Source organism: Periplaneta americana, chromosome 4, assembly GCF_040183065.1.
Source record: "Periplaneta americana isolate PAMFEO1 chromosome 4, P.americana_PAMFEO1_priV1, whole genome shotgun sequence".
In the NCBI taxonomy this organism is placed as follows: domain Eukaryota; kingdom Metazoa; phylum Arthropoda; class Insecta; order Blattodea; family Blattidae; genus Periplaneta; species Periplaneta americana.
In genome coordinates this window covers 149,846,988-149,859,632 of record NC_091120.1, presented here as the reverse complement: position 1 = coordinate 149,859,632, position 12,645 = coordinate 149,846,988, and the positions used below count along the sequence as shown (strand labels likewise).

Below are 12,645 nucleotides of genomic sequence, written 5' to 3'. Positions count from 1 at the left end.
ATGTATTGGTTTAATACGTAATATGTATTTGTATGACTTAAATTATTAAAATTAAAATTGTATTTTTTAAGTTAATTAATTCCTATGACTTTTTTCCTTGACCAACTTTGTGTCAAATAACAATCTTTATTTGTGTTAAGTGTCTGTTTAGATAACTCCCTGAGTACGAATTTTTAAACGTACAGTATTTCGTCTGAACGATTAGTGATATTAGTGCCCTCTTTTGTTTCACTAAACTTATACAAGAGAACGGAAACATACAGTACAATAAATTCAAAAACGACACCTGGGTCTACGAAACCGCTTCATAGCATAGTGGTAAATCGTCTGACTACAAAGTGAAAGGTTATCAGAACGAATTCCAGCGACTGCATATGTTGTAAGTTAAAATAAAAGTGTGTAGTGAAAGCAAATATAAAATAAATTATAAAAGTACAGTAATAAAAGAGCGATACAGAAAGAAAGGAGAGATATAAGGTGAAAGGAAAAAGAAACTTTTGGAAAGAAGGGAGAGATAATAGAAACAAAAAATTGTATTTTAATTTGCATTTATCATCATTCCATACTGCTCACAGCTGTTATTTAGCTCCAGTAGCATATCCCTTAGTATCATCTCCTCTTCTGCTAACAACGCCATATCATCAGCAAATCTTATACACTTTATTCTGCTTCCTTCTACTATCACTCCTCCCATATTCTGAAAACAGTTTTTTACGAAATCCTCCAAGCAGATGTTGAACAGGGTAGATGATATCCTTGACCTACTCCTCTCTCTATTTCACTTCCTTCTGACATTTCTTATCCTATCCTGACTTTGATTCTTTTTTTCATATAAAGATTACTGAACGGTTTTCTCTCTTTCCAGTCGACATCTATTTTCTTTACGATCCCCATTAGTTTATTCCAATCCATTCTGTCAAAAGCCTTTTCTAAATCCACAAATACTACATACACTTCTTTATTCTTCTCTAGGTATCTTTCACCGATTGTTCGTAGCAGTCCAATTGCATCTTTCGTACCTTTTCCCTTCCTGAAACCAAACTGCCTTTCTTCCAATTGTTCGACATTTATAACCTTATAACTTTATTCCATGAAAGAAAAAAATAACCCTTACAAGAATATATATATACACACACACATATATTTTAAGAGAGAAAATGAGTCACAATTGCTGGCAAAAAACTAAATTAAATTAAATTTAAATTAAATTAAATTAAATTAAATGTATTAAAATTTACGATGACATGATTTCGAAGCATCTATATTAAAAAATTCTAACATTTACAGTAAATTCATATTAAAAATAAAAGAAATATGTAGAATATGCTATTTAAATTACTTTCATATATTTTATTGATATAGGTATTTTAATTTCCTTATGATTTGATGATATTTCACTTTATTCTCAGTTTACTCTTTTATTATCAAGTTAGAAAACCTTCATTCAGGCTTCTTATTAAATTAAAAGAAATAAATTCGTACTAAATACAGTACTCGAGTTATTTTCATTTTAAGTATAATATTACCTTCCTTGGTTGGAAATAATATATTAAGCTATTGTATGCTCAAATTTCCCCTCCCCCAACAAGAGTTTTATTCGTACAGGGGTTAGATTTATATTTAATAGAAAACATTGTTATCTAAAAGTTGTTTCTTTAATATGAACCTTATTATTTTAAGATAAGTTTTCCCTCAACCCATTAAGAGCAAATGCTGGTTAAATTTCGGCGCAGAACCCTGGACTCATTTCGCTGGCATAATCACCTTCATCTCATTCACACGCTATTTAACCATAGCAGTTGATAAAGCCTGGTAAAATAATCGAATTTAAAAAAGACAAGTGTATTTCTGTGAGTTACACTTTATAAAATTATAAAGTGTAATTTTACTGTATTTATATCGTTTCTTTTTCTTATACTGTAATTCATGTACATTTACAAATGCAGGATCTGATATTCCAAAAGTAAATTATTATTATTATTATTATTATTATTATTATTATTATTATCATCATCATCATCATCATCATCATCATTATTTGTATCATTTAATATGCGCTCCTGTATAAATATGACGTGTATCTTCTTAAATGCAGGTAGTAAGGCCGTAACATAATACTACGAGATGAGTTCGGCCGGCGTCAGGATCGTGTCCCGGCATGGCTCAGTTGGTTAAGAGCACTCAGCGCGAACAGCTGAGAGGTCCTGGGTTCGATTCCCGGTGCCGGTACGAATTTTTCTCGTACTTAATGGTAATCATCATTATTATTACAAAATACTTTTGTAGATATTTTTGGTCTAAATAACTGTTTATGGACTTAAGAAAAATGTTATTTTTCTACACGTGAGAAAAGATAATACATTGTATTCTATCCAACATAATATTTACGTTTGTCCTTCAAGCGAATATTTATTCTTTCTCCTTGCTGGGCCTGTATTACGTATTACAAGAGCTCCGTTCGACTGACATAGTATGTGTATAAGGGCAGAAGAATACCTTGCCAGTTGCTTTGTAAACACTGTTGTATTCTGTGTTCATATAACTTAAGAGATATTGTGCCTCAACTTCGAATTCTAATGATAAATCATTCTACTATAGGCACCTGTGGAGATTACAAGTTAGAGACGAAGAGTGAATGCATAGAAAAATCTGTATATAGTTTAATAATATGTAAACTTCTGATGTAGAAAGAGTTGCAGCAATAATTTGTACAACGTTACAATGAATCATTTATTTGGGTATTCCAGGCCAGGTCGTTTGCGTTTAAGCTTGCTTAAATGCGACAGGCTCATGTCAGTAGATTTACTGGCATGTAAAAGAACTCCTGCGGGACGTAATTCCGGCACATTCGGCGACGCTGATATAACCTCTGCAGTTGCGAGCGTCGTTAAATAAAACATAATTTTTTTTTAATATTTGGGTTGAGACAACTTTTATGTAGGCTACATAGTTTCTTCTTTTATCACTATTACATATTGTGTGAAAATGTTTGTTTGTTTGATCGATCGATCATTTGTTTTTCTTGTTTCATTAACAGTAATCTCACTATACGTTTTGATTTATCTAGAGAAAATCAAAACTTGAGTGGGATTTAATTGACTATTACACGATTAGAAGAAAGTATATAAAGATTAGAAGTAACGAAGTACTCCAATACAATAAAATATTAATTGACTTACGAAAATACAACTGTCTTCAAATGTATTATTGTATCATCTCAACATTACAAATATTACGCTAGATGCATGCTAGATGGCAGTAGTGTCTTTATACAGACACTGTAATGATTACTATTCAATAAATCTTAATATTAAACAATCTCTGATACGTGACTATCCATAATATCATATAGCAGAAGTTCTTTTTATCCTCTCAGAGCAGAAGCTATAACATAACCTAACTAATATACACAAGTGTTAGAAAAGTTTTAATTAACGACGATGACATAAAAAATAAACATGAATAATTTTAAAAGAAATAATTATTGAATGTACAATTTTCAAATTTGAATGTGGTTGGTCGTTCAATTGATGTTATATTGGACGTGTGCGTAATAGAAGTGGAACTCGTTGATTTAGGCCTACATGGTGTATTCAACTTATTCAGAATTTCCGAATGAATAATTTTAAAAGGAATAATTATTGAATGTACAATTTTCAAATTTGAATGTGGTTGGTGGTTCAATTGATGTTATATTGGACATGTGCATAATAGAAGTGGAACTCGTTGATTTAGGCCTACATGGTGTATTCAACTTATTCAGGATTTCCGAATGGTGCTCTTCATTTATTTGTAAATCGGATTTCAGAAGATGCATAGGTATGATCAGTGATTTTTATTAATTCTTGTTCTTGAATGCCAATGCGAGTCATATTTGAAACTGCTGTGCATCGACTGGAGTGGTTTGTAATTTTATATATATTTTTGACGTCCAGACCAGCGCAGTTTCAAATGTTGGCAAACAAAGAAACAAATGCTAGGGACGCGATAAAATTGTGTGATAAGCAGCCATGATTGGTTGAAATACGTCCTTTCGTACCGTTTTATTGGTCAAAAGTAGTATGACGTAGTAAGAGTGTAATGGTCACTATTACATATTGTGTGAAAATGTTTATTTGTTTGACCGATCGATCATTTGTTCATTTATTTATTATTTTCATATCCATCAAGTCACGTCCGCCACTGACGCAGACTGCGACTATTCTGTAACTCGAACGGCCGCTAATTGACTTCGCGTTGTTCACATGAAGAAAATGTAGAGTGAGGTTACTAATGCGTTCATTCTTCAATGTGAGCCCTCGACCTCTGTTCTAGTGTACGAGACAGGTGCCCATCTAGCATCGTGATCTTGAAAATAGGGAATTGCAGTGAGTATCGTAAAATGCTCTAGCAAACAAGTTTCAACTGCAGGAGGAGGGTTGAATGCACTGACCACACGCTACCTCGATAATGGTTGGCATCCCTGACTGAGGGTCTTTCTTACGCTCACTCAAACCACAGCTTCTCGCAAAGTGCATTCTGATTATCAGAGTTTGATACATAACAGTTCGTAACTTTGCCCGTGTCCTTGACATACCTAATCTAAATCTAGATTTAAAAAGTGATTTTATTCTCTTATAAGAAACCAAATGAATAAATAAGTGCAAAATTGGGCTATTCTCCTCCACTTTACTTTCACAAAAATATATTGAACGTATATGAAATATAAATAAAATCATACTGAGTTTGTTTTTACACAGAACAAAATATGAAGTTTGCACAATTTTGACAGTTTTTTTCAGTATTTCCGGAAGAAACTCAAAACATTTACGACAGTCAGAGATGGATACTAAATCCGTTTTTAGAGTGTTGTGATCAACTGACTGAAATTAAAAGAAAAAAAAAGTATGACGAAGAAATTCATTGAAATATATAGCCTACTTACTAGTGGAATGTTGAAACTGACTTTTTCGCACAGTGTAGACTAGATTTCGAAAAATGCAAAAATACTTCGAGCTGTCAAAAGAAGGTTTTAAATATTTTATAATATTTGTAATTCTGTATTTATACCATATAAGTTTCTCGTCTTTGTTTGGCATCACAACAAAACAGAGATCTCCTTGAACTTGAAAATATCGCTGTATGTATCGACTGTAGAGTCAGATTTGAGATGCTACTTTCTGAAGAACAGGCATGTCTATTGTAATAATTATTTTGTACTGAAACTCTAGATATTTATGTTCAACGTTGTTTATGTTTTTATTTCTAAATTCGAAACAAATATAAGCTAATGAAGTGTCTTTAGTTTGATTTTGTAAATCATCTGGCGATCCCCCTCGGCTCTCACTCCCACGGGAGTGTCCTTAGAAACCCTACCCCCTACACCGTCTTGTCCCTGCAGTCTGCTCCTTAACTGTGAACAATATTTCCCCGCGATAGTCGTTCCTCACCCTCAGGTTCCCTCGCCCCCGATGCACCGATGTCACGTAATGCAGCGGTGCAGCGTTGTCTGTCAAGTAACAGGTCTCCCATCTATGTCTGCATATTGCATTACGCCCGCAGCAAGAGGCGCCCCAATTAGGTCGTGAATGCAGCTCACCCCTTCCCCCTCCCATTCCCGCCAGACGTAATGAAGTTTCAGCCATTAGCCGATTACAGGGAATATTATAGCAGGGTACAGCCCCGCGCAGCTACATTGCAGCCAGATAATCAGGTGACTGTCAGCCAGACATGATCGCATCCATTACCTAGTCTGACGACGACACAATTGGCATGCACCACGCCATTGTGGCTCTTAATCAAGTGCATATAACTGATGGTGAAAACATTGATGCCGAAAATATTGTTACAAAACACGTTTATCTCGCTATCAACACCATATTTCTTCTAATTTTTCTGTCCACATTTTTCTTCCCACCACTGTTTCCTTATTTTATTCTTGTTAATTATAATTTTTCTTGTCGTTACTCTTGTGACTTTTCTTCTGATTCTTACTACTGGCGTAATATTTCTTGCCCTCTGTGTTCCCCCTTCTCCCTAATTCGTCTTGTCTTATTTCTCGCTGTCTCAAACTGGCATGTGTGTTAGAATGACGAGAAGACAAGGTGGGCAGAGGAAGGTGAGGAGAACAAAGGGAAGACGAGTGTAACAATGGAAAGACGAGTGTAACAATGGGAAGACGAGTGTAACAATGGGAAGACGAGTGTAAAAATGGGAAGATGAGTGTAACATTGGGAAGATGAGTGTAACAATGGGAAGACGAGTGTAACAATGGGAAGACGAGTGTAACAATGGGAAGACGAGTGAAACAATGGGAAGACGAGTGTAAAATGGGAAGACGAGTGTAAAAATGGGAAGACGAGTGTAACAATGGGAAGACGAGGAGAACAATGGAAAGACGGGTGAAACAATGGGAAGACGAGGAGAACAATAGGAAGACGGGTGAAACAATGGGAAGACGAGTGAAACAATTGAAAGACGAGGAGAACAATGGGAAGACGAGTGTAACATTGGGAAGACGAGGAGAACAATGGAAAGACGGGTGAAACATTGGGAAGACGAGGAGAACAATGGGGAGACGAGGAGAACAATGGGGAGACGAGTGTAACAATGGGGAGACGAGTGTAACAATGGGAAGACGAGTGTAACAATGGGAAGACGAGTGAAACAATGGGAAGACGAGGAGAACAATGGGAAGACGAGGAGAATAATGGAAAGACGGGTGAAACATTGGGAAGACGAGGAGAACAATGGGAAGACGAGTGTAACAATGGGAAGACGAGTGTAACAATGGGAAGACGAGTGAAACAATGGGAAGACGAGGAGAACAATGGGAAGACGAGGAGAATAATGGAAAGGCGGGTGAAACATTGGGAAGACGAGGAGAACAATAGGGAGACGAGGAGAACAATGGAAAGACGAGTGTAACAATGGAAAGACGAGTGTAACAATGGGAAGACGAGTGAATGGGAAGACGAGGAGAACAATGGGAAGACGAGGAGAACATTGGGAAGACGAGGAGAACAATGGGAAGATGGGTAAAACATTGGGAAGACGAGGAGAACAATGGGGAGATAATGAAAACACTGGGAAGACGTTGAAAGCACTGGCAAGACTATGAAAGCACTGGGAAGACGATGAAAGCACTGGAAAGACTATGAAAGCACTGGGAAGACGATGAAAACACTGGGAAGACGATAAAAAGAATTGGAAGACGAGGAGAACATTGGGGAGATAATGAAAGCACTGGAAATACGTTGAAAGCACTGAAAAGACTATGAAAGCACTGGGAAGACGATGAAAACTCTGGGAAGACGAGGAGAACATTGGGGAGATAATGAAAGCACTGGGAAGATTATGAAAGCACTGGGAATACGATGAAAGGACTGGGAAGACGATAAAAAGAATACGAAGACGAGGAGAACAATGGAAAGACGAGAGAGGGAGAGCAAAGGGAAGACTGGAGAAACAAGATGAATGCATGGAGAAAGAGGGTAAGGCAAGGAAAGCGAATGTAAATAAAAGAGCAATGGGAAGGCAAGGAGAACGGGTGAAATACGAGAAAAACAAGGCGAAGGCGGGAAAAGTAAGGGGAAGACAAGAAGAATGAACGTGAAAGAGGATTGCATTTTTACGTGCCCGTCAATTTCCAAGTTACCTCCTCCCCTATCTTGTGAAGAGAAAGATATAGTTCTGCATTAGCAGCAATAGATAAATCTACTCAATTAGGCCTAAAATGTTTCTAATATCTCGAGTACACGGCTTTGGATGGAGTTTTTGAGGTTGTTGGTAACGTAAATGTGAGCTCCTAGTCTTGGCCTGCCGGCTTTTCAAGGGTCTGACTCGGGATGGATTTATGTGCTTGGGCTTACAGTGTGATGATTGATCCATTCTGACAGGTGGCTCTTGTGGCATTCGTGAATCCGATGCTGACAAGTGGGTAATACAGTTTCATCCCTGACATGGCCATGTTTCCTCAGATGAACGTAATAAATCCCAGGGAGTGGGAAAAAGATGTGAAGGATAGGAATGGGAAACAGATATGAAGGATGGATGTAGGAAATAGATGTTGAGGATAGTAGTGGGAAATAGATGTGCAGGATGGGAGTGGGAAATAGATATGAAGGATGGGAGTGAAAATAGATGTGAAGGATGGGACTGAAAATAGACGTGAAGGATGAGAGTGGGAAATATATGTCAAGAATGGGTGTAGGAAATAGTTGTCAAGAATGGTAGTGTGAAATAGATGTGAAGGATGGGAGTGAAAGTAGATGTGAAGGATGGGAATGGGAAATGGATTGAAGGATGGGACTGAAAATAGATGTGAAGGATGGGACTGATAATATATGTGAAGGATGGGACTGAAAATAGATGTGAAGGATGGGACTTAAAATAGAAGTGAAGGATAGGACTTAAATACACTCAGGGACAAAAAAAACCGGACACTTCTATATTTGCTTATATTTTGTTGCCAATTATTTCAAAATGAAACAAAACCCATTTAAACAAAATAATGTTCCATTTAGCACCTTATACGACAACATTTGAAAAAATAAATAAATAAAAATCTCTGATGAGAAAATTTACAAAAAATTACAAAGGGCGTATAACTATGGCATCGTTTGGTCTAACTCTTTTTTCCTTTTATGGTGCCTTAAACATTAAAAACTCTTTTTAGTAACGGGTATTACCCCCTCTGGCTTGAATAACTGCATCCATACGTCTTGGCATGCTCTCAATTTGGTTAGAAATGTCTTCTTGAGGAATAAGTTCCCATTCTTCGCCAAGTGCTCGCCTCAACTCTTGTAACGATTCTGGTCTCGGTGTCTATTCTTAACACGCCGTCCCATCATGTCCCACACGTGTTCAATTGGGTTCATGTCTGGACTCCTTGCTGGCCATGGAAGAACATGGATTCCCACTTCTTGGAGATAATCTCCGACCGCATGGACAATATGCGGCCGTGCATTAACAATCATTAAAACAAAATTATCACCTACAAATTGGCCAAATGGCACAACATGATCAGCCAAACATTCATTTATATACCTATCAGCTGTTAGTCTTCCATTTTCAACAAAAACCAACTCTGTACGAGCATCCGTACACACTCCTGCCCAAACCATCACTCCATCACCTCCATACGGCACATTTTCGGAAATGCAACACTGTGAAAATCGTTCTCCCCTCCTTCTCCAAACTCTTTCACGTCCATCAGGTGAGCATAGATTGAAACGGGACTCATCGGTGAACAGAACACAGCTCCACTGTCCATTTCTCCAAACCCTGTGATCATTTGCAAAACGTAGTCGTTCAACTCGATGCATCCTGAGAAGTCTGGGACCAGTTGCAGGTCTACTTGATATCAGTCCACTTGCTTTCAACCTCCTTCTAACTGTTTTGGCCGAATTTGGGCGTCCATGCATGTTAACAAATTGCTGGGCTACACTAGTAGCTGGCAGGTTGCGCTCCCTAAGAACTCTCAACACCATATACCTGTCTTCATTTGGATTTGTAGCTCTTGGACGACCCGAACCTGGTCTTCTGGGATATTCTAGGGTCTCTCTATACCGTTTTATGGCATCATGAGTTGTGCTTCTAGCCATATTCATAACATTTGCAATGTAACGTACACTGCGTCCATCATCGTAAAGAGCTACAGCTCGAGCCACATCTTCAGGTCGCATCTTGTTTTAAGACAAATGTTACAACCCCACTTAAACTCACAAAATGTAAAAATAAAGAAATAAGGAATGATAACGATAATGAAGCACAAAATGGTTGAGACAAAATTGTTATAGCTGAGACTCCGAAAGCAAAATTGGAATATTTGGTTGTAATGGCTTGTTCAGAAAACAAAAAACAATCAACAATGTATACACGTTTCCATAACAACAGATGGCTACCATAATATTGTATGAGAAGATAATATTTTGCAAAATACTAGCAAATATTAAAGTGTCCGGTTTTTTTGTCCCTGAGTGTAGATGTGAAGGGTGGGAGTGAAAATTGTTGTTAAGATGGGACTTAAAATAGATGTGAAGGATGGGACTGAAAACAGATGTGAAGGATGGGACTGAAAATAGATGTGAAGGATTGGAGTGAAAATAGATGTGAAGGATGGGAGTGGAAATAGATGTGAAGGATGGAACTGAAAATAGATGTGAAGGATGGGAGTGAAAATAGATGTGAAGGATGGGAGTGAATTGTTGTTAAGGATGGAACTCAATATAGATATGAAGAATGGGACTGAAAATAGATGTGAAGGATGGGAGTGAAAATAGATGTGAAGGATGGGACTGAAAATAGATGTGAAGGATGGGACTGAAAATCTAAAATATATGTGAAGAATGGGACTGAAAATAGATATGAAGGATAGGACTTAAAATAGATGTGAAGGATGGGACTAAAATAAATGTGAAGGATGGGACTGAAAATAGATGTGAAGGATGGAACTGAAAATAGATGTGATGGATAGGACTTAAAATAGATGTGAAGGATGGGACTGAAAATAGATGTGAAGAATGGGACTGAAAATAGATGTGAAGGATGGAACTGAAAACAGATGTGAAGGATGGGACTGAAAATAGATGTGAAGGATGGGACTGAAAATAAATATGAAGGATAGGACTTAAAATAGATGTGAAGGATAGGACTTAAAATAGATGTGAAGGATGGGACTGAAAATAGATGTGAAGGATGGGACTGAAAATAGATGTGAAGGATGGAACTGAAAATAGATGTGAAGGATGGGACTGAAAATAGATGTGAAGGATGGGACTGAAAATAGATGTGAAGGATGGGACTGAAAATAGATATGAAGGATAGGACTTAAAATAGATGTGAAGGGTGGGACTGAAAATAGATGTGAAGGATGGGACTGAAAATAGATGTGAAAAGTAGGAGTGGGAAATAGATGTGAAAGATTGGAGTAGGAAATAGATGTGAAGGATGGGAATAGTGAATAGATCTGAAGGATGGATTGGGAAATAGATGTGAAGGATAGGAGTGGGAATAGATTTAAAGGATGGTAATGGGGAATAGATCTGAAGGATGGAAGTGGGAAATAGCTGTGAAGGATAGGAGTGGGAATAGATTTAAAGGATGGTAATGGGGAATAGATCTGAAGGATGGGGTGGGAAATAGATGTGAAGGATAGGAGTGGGAATAGATTTAAAGGATGGTAATGGGGAATAGATCTGAAGGATGAGGTGGGAAATAGACGTGAATGATAGGAGTGGGAATTGATTTAAAGGATGGTAATGGGGAATAGATCTGAAGGATAGGAGTGGGAAATAGATGTGAAGGATAGGAGTGGGAATAGATTTAAAGGATGGTAATGGGGAATAGATCTGAAGGATGGGAGTAGGAAATAGATGTGAAGGATAGGAGTGGGAATAGATTTAAAGGTTGGTAATGGGGAATAGATCTGAAGGATGGGAGTGGGAAATAGATGTGAAGGATAGGAGTTGGGATAGATTTAAAGGATGATAATGGGGATTAGATCTGAAGGATGGGAGTGGGAAATAGATGTGAAGGATAGGAGTGGGAATAGATTTAAAGGATGGTAATGGGGAATAGATCTGAAGGATGGGAGTGGGAAATAGATGTGAAGGATAGGAGTGGGAATAGATTTAAAGGATGGTAATGGGGAATAGATCTGAAGGATGGGAGTGGGAAATAGGTGTGAAGGATAGGAGTGGGAATAGATTTAAAGGTTGGTAATGGGGAATAGATCTGAAGGATGGGAGTGGGAAATAGATGTGAAGGATAGGAGTTGGGATAGATTTAAAGGATGATAATGGGGATTAGATCTGAAGGATGGGAGTGGGAAATAGATGTGAAGGATAGGAGTGGGAATAGATTTAAAGGATGGTAATGGGGAATAGATCTGAAGGATGGGAGTGGGAAATAATGTGAAGGATAGGAGTGGGAATAGATTTAAAGGATGGTAATGGTGAATAGGTCTGAAGGATGGGGGTGGGAAATAATGTGAAGGATAGGAGTGGGAATAGATTTAAAGGATGGTAATGGAGAATAGATCTGAAGGATGGGGTGGAAAATAGATGTGAAGGATAGGAGTGAGAATAGATTTAAAGGATGGTAATGGGGAATAGATCTGAAGGATGGGAGTGGGAAATAGATGTGAAGGGTAGGAGTGGGAATAGATTTAAAGGATGGTAATGGGGAATAGATCTGAAGGATGGGGTGGGAAATAGATGTGAAGGATAGGAGTGGGAATAGATTTAAAGGATGGTAAGGGGGAATAGATCTGATGGATGGGAGTGGGAAATAGATGTGAAGGATAGGAGTGGGAATAGATTTAAAGGATGGTAATGGGGAATAGATCTGAAGGATGGGAGTGGGAAATAGATGTGAAGGATAGGAGTGGGAATAGATTTAAAGGACGGTAATGGGGAATAGATCTGATGGATGGGAGTGGGAAATAGATGTGAAGGGTAGGAGTGGGAATAGATTTTAAGGATGGTAATGTGGAATAGATCTGAAGGATGGGGGTGGGAAATAGATGTGAAGGATAGGAGTGGGAATAGATTTAAAGGATGGTAAGGGGGGAATAGATCTGAAGGATGGGGTGGGAAATAGATGTGAAGGATAGGAGTGGGAATACATTTAAAGGATGGTAAGGGGGGAATAGATCTGATGGAT

The 12,645-nt window shown here is 37.8% G+C and overlaps 1 protein-coding gene across 2 annotated transcripts in view; it reads left to right on the top strand.

Moving 5' to 3' along the window:
* The window catches only part of LOC138698318 (E3 ubiquitin-protein ligase Siah1-like), a 538,667-nt gene that overhangs the window by 84,872 nt on the left and 441,150 nt on the right, over positions 1-12,645 (top strand). The gene's annotated exons all lie outside the window — the stretch shown is intronic.